The sequence below is a fragment of the Aptenodytes patagonicus genome, chromosome 7, assembly GCF_965638725.1.
Source record: "Aptenodytes patagonicus chromosome 7, bAptPat1.pri.cur, whole genome shotgun sequence".
Lineage (NCBI taxonomy): Eukaryota > Metazoa > Chordata > Aves > Sphenisciformes > Spheniscidae > Aptenodytes > Aptenodytes patagonicus.
In genome coordinates, this window is record NC_134955.1 from 68,046,854 (window position 1) to 68,061,999 (window position 15,146).

General features: G+C 46.8%; 1 protein-coding gene across 3 annotated transcripts in view; it reads left to right on the forward strand.

Moving 5' to 3' along the window:
• ARMH4 (armadillo like helical domain containing 4) overlaps positions 1 to 15,146 on the forward strand; it is a 78,191-nt gene that overhangs the window by 50,999 nt on the left and 12,046 nt on the right. The gene's annotated exons all lie outside the window — the stretch shown is intronic.

The following is a 15,146-nucleotide window of genomic DNA, read 5'->3' on the forward strand; positions in this document are numbered from 1 at the left end:
CTTGCAGAACTAGAAACCCAAGGTAGGCTTGAGCAAGGCGATGTGGGTATAGGGTGGGCCAGTGGGAAGCAATGCATGCAGCAGTTGGCACTGGCGAAATCTTAGGCAGAGTCGTTTGTTAACACACGCAAGCTCCTGGAGGAAGAGGGCTGAGAATAGACTTCTGTACTATGAAAGGGTCCCTAAGAGCTCGGCACGAGCTTCAGTGTGATTTTGTGACAGCAACAGAGAAGAAAGTGCTCTCTCTGTTGTGTTCCTACAGAGACATTCTCCTGTCACCCAGTTGTGAGTCTCCAGCTTCTTGTAATGAAATCATCAGGAGGGAATGGCCCACGGAGGTGAAGCACTGAAGCAGGAGGGACTTGGTTAACTTGAGCCTGGCTCAGCTGTTTCCTTCGGTATGAGATGGGAATAAATCACTGCCATTCAAATGATGCAGTGATTTCTGCTCAGCTTGTATTGGTATAAGTGAGCTTATATTGGTGTAAGTGCGCATTTGCAGTGCCAGAACAATTGCAACTTGTCTCAGAAATGAGCTCAGAACGACTGTATTTAGGGCTTATCTCCTTTTTCAGCTTTTCTGGGACCAGATCTTTCCTTACATCCACGTAGTGTTGGATGGGAACATCCCTAAGCGCCTTGGTGGACTTGACCGCCGAGGAGACCTGTCCTATGGCCAGCCCAGCCTGGAGGAGAACAGGAAGAAGTCTTCTCCCTTTTTACTCTTTGGCAGTGTGGTAGCACCCAAGAGCCAGCTGAGAGTGGGACCTCACCGTACGAGTGCTTGGGGACAATCAGAGCAGCTTCTTCCCTCCCCTCACCATGTCCCCGTAGCCCCCCGTGCTGTCACTGACAGCCTTTTCTCCCCATTGCAGGTTCTTCCTTACTGCATCATCTTCTCGGTACAGTTGTGAGTTTGCATTCACCAGCAAACCACAGCACGGTCAAAAAGCCTTGATGGAGAAGTGCTGCCTGCTTTTCCTTGTGCTCACTCCACTGATGGCCACGGCTCGTGCGAGCCTGAGAAACAGGGGGGAAGTGCAGTTTCCTAAACCTCTAGCTATGCAGCACATCAGTATTATGTTTTCAAGCACTCTATCAAAGGGCAACAATAAAAATATAGTGCAGAAGCAGCAAAGCTAGACACTGCCGTGCCTGAAACACCACCCCACAGCATGCCATTGCTTCACCGTTCCTGGACTGTTTGGCTGGTAGGATCAGCCAAACAGCTTGCAGGCTTACTGCTGAGGAGTGGGAGGTGTACCTGCTGCTCGTTCAGAGCTTGTAGATCTCAGGGGAAAGTGGGTGATGGATCAAATCAGGATTTGCCATCACTTCACTACAAATCCCTTATATTTAACTCCAGCCTTACGATGTGGGTGACAAATGTGGTCCATCGTAACTGACTGGGTGTCTCGAGCTAAGGTTTGGATCAAGGTGCTGGGAAACAAAATTGCTTTAGTTGCAGTGGACAACCTATACTGGATGCGTGCTGGGGCTCACTGAATATGTGCACGCCCAGAGGGACTGTCCATGCAGTGGCTGTCCGAGGTCTGGTGGGGTTGACTAGCCAGGATGTGCATCTCCCCAAGCACATCATGGTGTGCCCAGGTGGCTCCTCAAGAGTGTGGTGTCTGCAACTCTGCTCTGGCCCAAAGACAGCATCTAAAGGGGAGGTGGTGATATGACGTGAATGATTCAAGCATTTGTGGCCTGAATGAGGCTGCTGAAGTTGGCTCTAATGAAAGCTCAGCCAGCCTTCGGCATCCTCCCACGATACTGTTCTGTGCCTTGGCCTGTTGGAGCAGCTATGTGATTTCTGTTATAATGTGGTGGCACTTTATAAATGTATCTCGCTGCTGCCAAGCACTGACTCTCCAAGCAAGTCAGGCCTCTGCTGTCCCAGGAGCTGCCTTTTCCCTTGCACAGTTTCCAAGGTCTGGAGTTATAAATCGGAAGACAGAGGTTTCTGACCAGGGGAGGCTGCACAGCATCTGATCTGACACCACACCACTGGCATGGGATGAGCCTACATTCATGTGAAGGCCATGTTGTGACAAAAGACCAAAAAGCATAGCGTCCCGTGGAGACAACAGTCCCCAGTCAGAAAAGAGCTACAAGATGTCACAATGTCAAAAAAAAATGGGACTTGTAGTGCTGACCTTCATCCCATCCCAGGCACTCTGCTCCTCTGGCGTTCAGGCTGCTGCAGTGTTGGGCGCAGCATACAATGAGGCACAAAGCCTTTGCCCGGGAGGTGACCGTTCAACCCCGAAATCGCCTCAAAATGTTCCTTAACCGGAGCCCCATCCCCTGGGAAATCATTTTAAGACAGCTGCCAGACTCCACGTGGGGCTTGCCAGCAGCGGGGAGCGGAGCACGTTCCCACTGGAGGGGCTGATTTGTGCTGCGAATGGATGTATCACCCTGGTTCCTGTGGACGGATGATTGCCCACGGTCACTGATTCCTGTAGGCACCAAGCAGCCCGGTACGACGAGAATTACGTTTCTGATTTATATTTCATTTTAGTCAGTGCTGTAGTAACACTTTCTGACACGTCAGATCCTGTCGCTTGGCTTCCAGTTTAGCCTGGTCTTACATGACTTCATGGGATGTACACAGAGGACTTCCCTCCCCCACTTCATATGCTATAAATTTAGGGTGGCGGTGTTCATTCAAAATGCATTACAGCGAGTAGGAGGCATCATTCACGCTGCCTTGGCGTGATGCTGCGTGTCATTACCTCCCTGTCTGCCTCACTTCCAGGCATGAAGGATTTTTGTGCCATCGCTTTCCTGGAGCTCGGAGTCTAATCAGCAGTCTCCTGGTACCCGGGTCTCCTGCGACCTTCTCAGTGACCTGCCCTCCGAAGAATGCCGTAATTTCTGGAGTTTTTCTGGTTTTTAGGGGATAAAATCTGACAGTGACAGAGGCCATTTGTAGACAGCAGGAATAAATCACTGGGAAGTGTAAGCACTCTGGAAAATCACTGTACTACTAGTAAGATCCTGCCATTTCCATGTTCTCTCCCCAATGGTTTGCTTTGCCCTTTGCTCATTCCCTTTCCCCTCTTTGTGATTTCCCTAGGGCCCATTCCCATAGGTCTACTGTGAACATTACAGGTAGATGGGGAGGTTTTGGGGAAACCCATTCACTTTCTTCACCTGCCTAATGAAACTATTTCATTTTTCTTCTCTTCTTCCCCGGCTGGATAAGGATACTTTGCTCCACAGATTTTCAGCCTTCACAGTTGTGAATTTTACTGTAAGTGGAGGTGGGTATTGACCATTTTGGGTTTAATATATAGTGTGTCTGAGTCTTTGGCCAGGTTCATGTTGACCTTAGTGGACAGTAGGTAAGGCCCTATGTGAATTAAATGAAACAGCATCTTTTCATGGACCCTTCATTAGCACCGAGTACGAAGTCCAGGCAGGCACAGGTTTATGAGTAGCAGTTGGGTATCCCTCTTCCCTGGAGCTGGGCTTTTCCTGGCAGCTTGCACAATTTTCCTTACGTTATTGAAGATATCAGTAGGCACTACAGGTGTATAATGTGGCAGCATACCTGGGCAGGGCACGTCCTCCGGTGGAAATGGTGCAACTCTGCTGAAGTTCGTGGAGTTTCACCGCGTAGGGAAAGGCTGAGTTTGATCTGTTGTCCCACGTTTCATGCTCCTCCCTGGAGCAGGAGTAAGACCAGGTTCAACTTCTGTCACAAATACATGCTCAGAGCAGCTTTCTCAGCAGCAGAGTTCTTCCCTCTTTGGCCCTATATTTATTTGACAATTTGCTTCTCCTTGCAAACGTTCGTTAAAAACTTTCCTGCATGTTCTGTCTTCAAGAATAGGTAATGCAGTCTGAGTGGATGCTAATGAGGGTAGGGAAAGGAGAATATATTTGTTTTTCCTTAGCACCCTAGATACTTTGATACTTAAAATAATGGCCTCCTAAAGAGCATTTGTTTCTGAATAAGACCATTTTACTGTGATTTAATATTTGTACAGTATTAGCTTCTAGAACATCACATCCAGATGGAGGTGTTACAGTAGGGGCTATTAAAATATGCAGGAAGAGGCTCTGACACAAGCAACTTGCAACGGAAACAGAAAAGACCTACTAAATGTTATATATTATACCCTTAATATTCCCATGGTAAGGATGGGAAATGGAATAACAGAGATTAATTTACTTGCCTGTGGTTATACAAGAAGTCAATTGCAAGGCTGTTGAACCAGTGTCAGGAACCTTAAGTCCCCATTTGGTGTTTCATCACAAGAGCATCGAATCACAGTGGGAATCGATGTTCAGTTCTTGATGCAAGAGGAATGTGGGATCAGACTTTTTCTGTTAGCAAATATAAGCAAGTGCATTTTCCTTTTGCGACTAACACGGGACAGTGCTCATGTTCCTAAGTATTTGCATGAAAATGAGTCTCTGAGATAATCAGATTTTATTTCTAGCATCTAATCGATGCTCAGGGCTTTGTGGTTTAATTACTAGAATAATTGTTTGCTGAAAACACAGTTCAATATCTATTTTTTCCTTTAAAGGTCAACTCCATAATTTCCATTTCCAACCATTTAGTACTTTATTGATCTTTATGTCATTTCATGAAGAGTGCTGCATCTTGCCAGCCGAAATAAAGGCCAAAATGTGAAATAAGAAAAATACATTCTTTTTCTTAAGTACAAAAATGGAAAATGCCCTACTTCAGCCTTGCTTGCTGCAGGCAGATCCTTCATACAGTGTTGCCAGGAAAAATGATTCTGAAAATTACCTTTGCTCTTTATGGAAGGAAAAAAGCAAACCAAGAATCTTTTCTGAACCTGATTAATATCAGACATAAACTGAAGTACAGAAAGAAATTTTGCAGTTTAGCTGCTGATCCTTTAAAGTAGATAAGGATGAGGGCTCTGTCAGGAGGACAGGAAAGTCTATGTGGCATGCATTTAGAGAGGGCTGAATGAGTGGGTTGAGTAGCCACATGGAGAAATGCCCTCTCCTCTCCGTAGGGGGGAAAATCACATGGCTTCAGCTGGAGATTTGGAAGGTATTTAGTCAAATAACAGTGACCGCTGTTTTGCTGCCACCCTGCAGCAGAAATGAGATGCTGTTAGAGGGGAGGGATGCATGAGGCGCTCTCCATCTGCAGCCTCTCCAGCTTTTTCACTCCCCCCATCACAGCGACTTGACATTTAGTTTTAATTTGTAAAAATGTATCTGTCTTTCCCAGATTGTGGGAAAGGGTGCTGGGTTATGGAGCGGAAAATAGGCTTGTTGAAAAATGGGTATTAAAAGGTAGCATGGGACCAATTTCCATTTCACGTTCTTTTTCTACAAATATACGGGGTCAAATCCTACAGTCGTAGCTCAGGCAAAACCACTGGTGATTTCAGGGGGACTTGGCACCAGAAAGAGCTAAAAGATTGGCTTAATGTAAGTACAAAGATCTCCGAACCCTGTCTGCAGCTTGGCTCTCGGTGTTGGTGGCGTCTGACGGCGCAGCTTCCCAACCGCTGCAGAGCGGCTCCGCGCCGTTATTTATCAGGCTTTGTTTTCTCTAATCCCCAAGATGACTTGGGCGGATTGCAAACACAACACAGAGCCCCTTGACGGTAGGAAGAATTTATGTTCTAGGGCCGCGTCCTCAGCTGCTGTAAATCAGGAAACGGCCAACTAAGGATCTCAACATACCTTAAAGCTTTTCAAAAAACCCTGTCATTAAGGTTGAGATGCGCTTACTATGGAAGGGTAATGGTTCCCTCATAAGGCATTGCCGTGTAAATCTGCACATGCGTGTGGCTTGCCTGGCAATAACAGCCCTGCCAATCATTAAATTCGTTGGATGTTTCCTGTTATATTCTAGTTGTTGATAACTTTGCTGAATTTTAGCTGTTTGGACCGAAATTTTCCATGCTACTTGTTCCAGACTTTTTGAGAAACTTTTAGCTTGAGGAGTTCATCTGCTCCAGTGGATGAAGAGAGGGGAAAAAAATAAACCATCAATAGTTTTTTTTACTGGAAACCTCTGAGAAAAAAATATAGGGCAATTAGAAGTGGTATCCTGCTGAATATACAAAATGGAGTGTTTCTTTACTCATGAGTCTTGACTTTGCAGCTTTAATACCCTTTTTAAGATCTCTCTTGTGTGTCGTTTATTTATATACCACTATCCAAATATTACTACATAAAAGCAGCAATTGAAGAGCCATGTGTCCTATGAAAGAAAGCCTTCATGTGCTTTTTCAGTGCTTTTCCCAGGGCACTAATATATCTGTTCCAGAGTTTTTGCTAAATCCCTGCACTCTGAATTCTTGTAAAATTTTGCTGTACAGATGTTTTACTCTGCCACCCAGCTGAAGTCCCTCTGTGGCTCCCCCCTCCCCAGCCCAAATCACGCTGGGCTGGGCTGGACTTGTGCAAGTGCCCTCATTGCTCGCTGCAATGACCAGGTGAGTGGTGTTGACCTGGGCTCCCGAGACGCAGAGAACGGATTAAAAATCTCCAGAGAGCAACAAGATGAACCCAAAACTGCTGTGAAAGCGCTACCCCACCTCGTGCATGCTGCTCCCCTTGGAGAGGGGCTAGAAGAAGAAATGCAGCATGAAGACCTTCTGGCAGGCTTGGAAGCCCTTGAGACCCAAATCAGGGTTTGCTGTCTGTCATGTCTCAGCCAAGGGGACACAGAGATTGGAGTTTTGAATGGAGATTTTCACCACTGCCTATGAGACCACGCCGTGTTTGCTTTTAGCCTCAGGATATTAGATCTTGCAGTCATGGCACATTTATGTTGTAGAGCAGCTGTTGCATTTTATGTCTTTTTAGGAGATTTTAAAGTATTTCTCTTTCTGTCCTTGGTTTAGTAAGACTAATGGTACGGAGGCTGGACTACAGAGGGAGGGACAGAAGGGAAGAAGACGTATCACAGTCAGAACAGGAATCAGGCAGCTTCTGTGTGCAATAAATCACAATACGTGTCAATAGTAATTGTGTGTGCTCCGTTCCAGGTCCTCTGGCTTCACCGCCTTTGTGTCTCCTCCTTCACCCTCACCCATCTTGTGTCTATGCTTTGCACTTCTCCCGAGTGAAACTTTCTGTTTGAAAACATCCAGGCAATTGAGTGCCGTAGCCTCCCCTCTAAGTGAAGCATCAGAGTTGCTCATATGTCTGTATCCAGCAGAAGAGAAGGGTTTCTTCAGAGGAAAAATCAGACTTGGAGTGGGGTGGATGACATTGTGCAGATGCCAGTCTCCCCTTCAGTGACTCTGGGAGTTGAAGGTAGATAGACTTTTAATTTGGGCATCTCAGATAAGTGCCTGAAGTTTGATGGAATACACCTTAAGTCTTGCAAACCTTTTTTGCCTTTCAGGTAGGCAGGGATGATGTGCATCTTACAGAGGAGGAGGGCTAGCTACAAGTGGCAGAGCCAGTTAGCAGCTAAGGCATCCCAACTCAATTTTTGGGACTGCTTTATATTCCCAATATGGGCACTGTGACTATGTCATGAATGAAAGCTGGTGAAGATGAACATTTTCAGCACACAAGAAAACCCATTAGCTAAAGCAGGGTGGATTCTCGCTGCTGGAAAAGGGGAAACATAACCCCCATTTTTTAAAAAGGGAAATAAGGAAGTCCTGGGGAACTACAGGCCAGTCAGTCTCACCTCTGTGCCTGGGAAGATCATGGAACAGATCCTCCTGGAAGCTATGGAAAGGCACATGGAGGACAGGGAGGTGATTCGAGACAGCCAGCATGGCTTCACGAAAGGCAAGTCCTGCCTGACCAACCTAGTGGCCTTCTGTGATGGAGTGACTACATCAGGGGACATGGGAAGGGCTACAGATGTCCTCTATCTGGACCTCTGTAAGGTCTTTGCCACGGTCCCCCGCAACATCCTTCTCTCTAAACTGGAGAGGTATCGATTTGATGGGTGGACTGTCTGGTGGGTGAGGAATTGGTTGGATGGTCGCATCCAGAGGGTAGTGCTCAACGGCTCAATGTCCAGATGGAGATTGGTGACGAGTGGCGTCCCGCAGGGGTCCGTATTGGGACCGGTACTGTTTAATATCTTCATCAATGACATAGACAGTGGGACCGAGTGCACCCTCAGCAAGTTTGCGGATGACACCAAGCTGAGTGGTGTGGTCGACACGCCAGAGGGACGGGATGCCATCCAGAGGGACCTGGGCAAGCTTGAGAAGTGGGCCCGTGTGAACCTCATGAGGTTTAACAAGGCCAAGTGCAAGGTCCTGCCCCTGGGTCGGGGCAACCCCCGGTATCAGTACAGGCTGGGGGATGAAGGGATTGAGAGCAGCCCTGCCAAGAAGGACTTGGGGGATACTGGTGGATGAAAAGCTGGACATGAGCCAGCAATGTGCGCTCGCAGCCCAGAAGGCCAATCGTATCCTGGGCTGCATCCAAAGCAGCGTGGCCAGCAGGTCGAGGGAGGGGATTCTGCCCCTCTACTCTCCTCTGGTGAGACCCCACCTGGAGCACTGCCTCCAGCTCTGGAGCCCTCAGCGTAAGAAAGACACGGACCTGTTGGAGTGGGTCCAGAGGAGGGCCACGAAAATGCTCAGGGGGATGGAACAGCTCTGCTATGAAGAAAGGCTGAGAGAGTTGGGGTTGTTCAGCCTGGAGAAGAGAAGGCTTTGGGGAGACCTTATTGCAGCCTGTCAGTACTTAAAGGGGGGCGTATAAAAAAGGTGGGGGCAAACTTTTTAGCAGGGCCTGTTGCGACAGGACAAGGGGGAATGGCTTTAAACTAAAGGGGGGTAGATTTAGACTAGATAGAAGGAAGAAATTTTTTACGCTGAGGGTGGTGAAGCCCTGGCCCAGGTTGCCCAGAGAGGTGGTGGATGCCCCATCCCTGGAAACATTCCAGGTCAGGTTGGCCGGGGCTCTGAGCAACCTGATCTAGTTGAATATCAGGCAGGGGGTTTGCACTAGGTGACCTTTAGAGGTCCCTTCCAACCCAAACTATTCTATGATTCTATGATTCTTAGTCCGTGTGTTGCTCTAGGAGCTGTGCTGGGGTAGAGTGGTGGAGAACCTGGTCCAGCATGTGCTCCGGCGGAGGCGTTGCCATTTCCATAAGCAAGGTTTGCATTTCCTCTCCCAGAGTGCACACAACTTTTGGACACGGTGCAATCCAGTAAATGTTTAATCGTACAACAAATTGTGACAGCCAATTCACACCAATGTCCTGCTGATGCCTTTTACTCTTAGGATACTGAGAGGTTTTCTACCTTGACTTTGTTTTAACATCTTGTGCCTGTCTGGGGTCACTTAGGGAGAAACAAATAATTTGTCTATGCCAACAAGTTTTCAAGGCACCGCAGAACTGAGTTTACAGAGAAATGCAAAGGCAGAAGGGCAATGCCTTTGCAGCCTCAGCGAGTGGCTACTCGGTGCGGGCAGATCAAAGTGGAAAACAGCTTAAAAAGTGCAAGGGAAAAGGAAAAGGAGAAACCTGACCTAATGCCATGGGGAAGGCAGTGTCAAAAGGATTGATAAGGTCAGGGAAGGAGTTAGGAAGCCCATTTTAGCATCTGCTTTCTGGGTGAGCGTGGCGAGTTGTCCTCCCCGCCTCCCTGAAGAGGTTTGGGTAGGTCGTGGCAGGTGGCAGTGTGCAGCCAGGCTTGGGTTGTAGCTGGGCAGACAGGGAAAAGGTTGTAGTTGGTACAGTTAATAAACCAGACGGTTGTGTGGTAACTATTAAAGTTCACTTTGTTAATTCAAAGTTCACCCAACCAAAATTTTTTTCTGAAAACTAAATGGTAATTGTCAGTTTGACGTTCGTTTGATCACCCGGCCGTTCAAGTCTTCTTGAGTTGGGCATGGCGGGGGGAATGCATTCATCAAAATTCCCATCGAGTAGAAATAGTTTTTCTTCTGGAATTAAAAATACGCTGCCTTCTAGCCAAATGCCACTTTCCGTATTATTTATTTGTGCTAATAAGTAAATTGGCAATTGTGTTTTTTAAGGAAAAGGAGCCAATCCAGCCTTGTGCCCTTAACTTGTCAGAGCTGAGCAGATGAAGCACAGAGCATTTCTGCAAAATTGTTCTCGCTAGCCTTGTTTAAAAGGAAGTCTTGCCTGCAAGAGAAAGGGATGAAATCTGTAATGTAATAGGGCAGATTGCTTGGTGTAGATAGACTGATTTAAAGTAATCGATCTTTTCTTTATTTTTTGCACTTTAACCAGCTCTCCTTTGCTGGAACGAGGAATACAGCTTGGAAATTGTGCATGTAAGTGAGAGAAGAGGAGAACTAACTATAGCAAATCTCCTGCTCCAATGTATGTAACGGAGATTGAACAGGTGCTTTAGAGGACAGTAACGTCCCGTTTTCTCACTGCAGAGGCTTACACGGGTAGCTGCTCTGGCAGCGGGGTTTCTAGCAAAGTCAAGGACGAAGTTTACTCCTCCTGACTACCACCAGTTGTTAGTCCCCACCAGAAGCAGTGCCAAACCCCAGCTGTTTCATGATGGGGAACGGGAAGAGCCGGGCAGCAGCCAGGCATGGAAGAGGTGAATGAATTTGTCCTAGGGAAAAAGGCGATGCAGAGCTGTGCTGAGCTGCATCGACTGCAAGGTGCAGTTACATTTCACTGTACCGTGACCTGCACAAAGCCTCCTCACTAAGTATTTACAATTTCCACACTCTTGCAGATATGCCAAGCTGGCCTTTTTCCTGCCTTACAACAACCGTAGCTGTGGGTGGAATGAAGACCTTGTCCTGGCTGGAGGAAGGCAGAGCAAACCCAACATCCACGGCAGGCCTTGCCAGTGCTCAGAAATTGCTGCTCTCTTTTGCTCCTTGGCTCCATCCGTCTTTGCCTCCTGCGTCTTGTCTGACGCACAGATCACTTGCGGTGGGGACTGTCACCTGCTGCAGTGGCGGCCTTGTCCTTAAACAGCTTCTCTGGTTCCTGAGACAGGGATGGGTCTGATTTCAGACAGACGTGAAAGCAATTAACAGTAGCTGTTAGATTAAAATCTTTTCATGCCCCGAGCATATTGGTGTGACTGATATTTTCTGATTTCTCAGAATGAAGCTCGGTGCAGCTCTCTCAGCCTATTGCATTTAAGAAATTACAGATGTAATGGTCAGGTCAGGTTACCTGAGCTCCAGCTTAGCCATAAAACCATCCTCCAGCCCTTTTCTCTGCCCTTTGGGGAGTGTATAGGAGCTTGGGTGCCACATTTTCACCACTGGTCTGGTGGTCGTGGTGGAGAATTATTAAAAGAGAAGGTGCCGGATGTACCTTCATCAGTATCAAGATGAAGTTCTGGAATTAAGATGTAAATGCTGGATTTGAAAATACAGCGAGACGCACAGGGCAGGGGGATAATGTGCCGGTTTTGCCATGGAAAAACAGAATTGCTTTAGATGATGATTAAAAAAGGGAATATAATTAAAACAAGCTGATAAGATGAAACTAAAGTGACAAGATAAAGCAGCAGGGCATCCAAGAGGGGAAAGGGGAGGCAGAACTGATGTCAGGAGGGCATGAATTACTGATTGAAATCTCTACCAGAAGGTGAAGTCTTTGCATTTTCTTATCTGGGAAGGGAGAGAATGAGTGAGAAGTGAACAGAATTATTAAGCAGCTTTATCATTGCATTGGAGTAGATAATTAGGCAATTAGGATTACTAGAAGTTGGCAAAGCGTGAAGCCCAGAGGACTTGTGCTCCTGATTTCAGAGCGGGGTGGTGAGGGAAGCGGGGAAAAGTCTTTGGCGAGAGATTTGATGGTGCGTTGTGGTGAGGCTTAAAGGCAGAGCCTGGCTCTGGCAGTCAGTACCCTGCAGCTTCCAGAACAAAAGGGGGTTCGAGAGACCTGACTAATAAAAAAGAACTTATTTGAAGATGGACAGTCCTCCGAACAGCAACAAGAAGTGAGATCGTGAGTGAAGGCCACCAGTAAGGGTTCAGGGAAGGAGAGCACAGGGAGTTGGACTCGATGATCCTCATGGGTCCCTTCCAACTCGAGATATTCTATATTCTATGATTCTAATAACGGTACATGTGGACCCAGTTTTTCCCATGGTGGGGATGCACAGTAGCCATGGGAGTTACAATGTTTTGTGTGTTTTTTCCAGATCTTTGCCCTCAGTTAACATCCCCTCTCCTTTCAGGTGAGTTGTTTGTGGCAAGACTTTGCAGGGCCATAAGCTGAGGGTGCTGCGAGATCCCTGAGCAGAGCACCAAGAGGTCAGACTCTTCCCTAGGAGGAAAGTGTCACACCACGGTTGAGACTTGCAGTGAATATGGTCTGTCATGCTACCTTAATTTCATTTTCTTTGGTCAGAAGTGACAAATACTGGATCTTCCCCTGATGTAAATCATGCAAATGCTTCATTGTCAGAGGATCTTTCCAGGTGAACTTGGAGGCAGCTTCCAAACCTCTTCCGCTTCGATTCTCCATTGTAAATTGTATCTGATTACCCCCTTTGTAAGAGGCGCTCCGCAAAAAACAAATGAGCAGCTTGGGTAAGCTGGCTGAATCTATTCTTGTAGGGCGCGCAAAGCTGTAGGACATGGTGGGAAGGAGAGGGACGGGAACACAAGAACTGTCTCCCATGAGGGTTTGTTTGGATTTATGGCATTGAAGAGTTCAGTGTCATATACCGCAGACCCCCAAATGTCACCTATTGCCCCTCTCCTGAGCCTTCAGGCTGCATCTGGCAAAACCCAAACTTCAGCTAGTTTTTGCTCATGGGGCTTTTTGACTGTCCCTTTGTACCAGGTTCCTCCATGGAAGGGCCAGGCAGGCACCGCAGGCTGCTGCTTACCTCTGCAAATTAGCCTAACTTCTTTAGTTGGCACCATGGCTTCTTAATAGCTGGCCGCATATTTTCAAGGGGAAAGCTGGGTAAAAATGACTGAAAATAGCACGGTGCATCTGTAACTGTCTGAATTCATCCTGGGCTGCTCTGACACCAATGCCAGATAACTGTGCTCCTCCTCCATGCTCCTGACCTGCTTAATCTTAAGCTATATGTTATTTAAAATTAATTTGCAGAGGTGCAGACATTATATAAATCGCTGAGGAAATATCAGATTATGTATGTAATTTTCAGAAGTGCTCCACGCTCATCTAACTCAGCTCCCCATGAAACCAAGAGATCAAAATTAAGCTGAAGCAGAGGGTTTGGACTAGTCACCATCTTTAAAATGCCACGGAAGAGGAGCCAGCACTGCAGACATTTGTCAGTAACTTCACACCCAGAGACTGTTGCCATTTTTTCAGGACATTCAGTGATCAGGGAAGGAAAAAAAAAGGGGATGATGAAAAATACATGGACTAGAGTATTTGTTACTAATTATTTGCTTGGCCTCATTGGCAAGTCACCTAGTGTTCTCCGAGAGCGTTGCTTTTTTACGAGAAGGTGCCATCTACAGTATTCCTCTTCCACGACCAAGTTCAGAATGTTAATTATGGATAATGATGTGTAATGATGCCAAATTTGGGACCATTATTTTCCTCTAGCACAGGTCAGAGGCTTTCAGCCAGCCAGCCAGCTTGTGGCTGTGTTAGAGTATCTCTCAGAGAGGCGCCCAGTCTGGGAGAAATCATGTTGCATTGTTTTTCCTGTGGCTTGGGCTGACTCATGAAGGTGTGTGACATGTGCTCTACACGGCTGAAAATAAGGTCGGGTTTAATAATGAGCAATTGTATAAATAGCAAATAAAGATTTGTACTGTAGTGTTTGGGGTCCCAATGGACGTGCTGCTGTCGTTTTGTGGAGCAGAGGGGAACGAGGCCAGAGTTTGTGTTCGTTGGAGGTAGGTAGTAGAATATTATTAGATCAGCCCCTGCCTATGACTTGTCAGAAATACCCTGGAGTTAATTGCTGCTTTAGAGGCACCATTGTTGTTCAGCTGCAAGAAAGTGGGTCGACTATTGACGAGATCACAGGTCCCATATTAATTACTGTGAAAGACATGTAAAAATAGGCTTTGTGCTTAGCTTGAGTTGGGGCCAACCGAGCATCACGGTGGCTTTAACCGGCTGTGTGCGCGTGTAGCTGTCTGCATGTGCACGGAGGAGATCAGCCCAAAGCTTCAAAATGTGCACTGTGGTTTTGAAGCTGTGGCTGTTACTGTGTGACTGTGAGTCACCGTCACCATTCCTCCTGGCAGCCTGGAATAAAACACGACAGCATCGTTAAACATGAGAGTCATGAGAAGGCTCTTTGGCAAGAATTTTAGGATTGATTCCTTTGGTTTGCAATATTTGTGTTTTTAAGCAGAATTTTCTGGGTGTTTGGTCTCTCCCATGCCTGTCAGCAAGGCAATGGTGTAGGGACTCTCCTTGAAAGTCTGTGTTTACACCCCGTGTTTTAGTGTTACACCTAGAAACCCAGCTGAGAAACCTAGCCCAGGGGAACCACGCGTTTCCTTCCTCTCTGGTATTCCCCTGGGAGTGAAATACCAGAAATTCAAGGCATGCAGGCTTGGACTGGCAGAGGATGATGGTGATGGCACCTTCATCAATTGAGTTTACTACAGCTTAGTCCATGCAGGTCAGTACTAATGGTGGGAAGAGTTGGTAAAAGTAGACGTCTTGTCCTTTTCTACTGCTGTGGGTGTCTGAGCAAGTCTCCTGGATAATTAATTTTTTTTCTTAGCTACCTGTCAGAGATAGGTGAGTTTGCGTGTACGCTCCTGTGCCTGTTTCACACTTTCTTCACCTCTAGGTAATGTGGGATCCTTCTGTTTGAAAAGTGTTATATTACTAATAGTTAAAAAGGGAGTATTCAAATCACTTGGAACTTGTTAAAATGATGCAGTTTAATTCAGCGATGCTGACATCTGGGCCGAGCCCTGTTATTTCCCAGCTGCTGTGCTTCTCCGTTTTGTATCTGAGACATAAAAAAGCCATTTACTGATGGCCCTACTGCTGCACCCTCCCCACTCACAGTAAGGCTCTCATTTCAGTAGGATGGTTACCCTGAGGGGTGTATGTACATGTGCCAACAGCCAGGCTCTAATACTGCTAATGCAAGCTTTGACGGGAGCTTCTATAAGAAAGCAGGCTCGGAGATAGGGTCTCACTCCATAAACGGTGTGTTACATTTGGGATCTAATGCATCCTGGGAGAAATATCCCTCAGAAGGACATTGGTGCATCCAAGA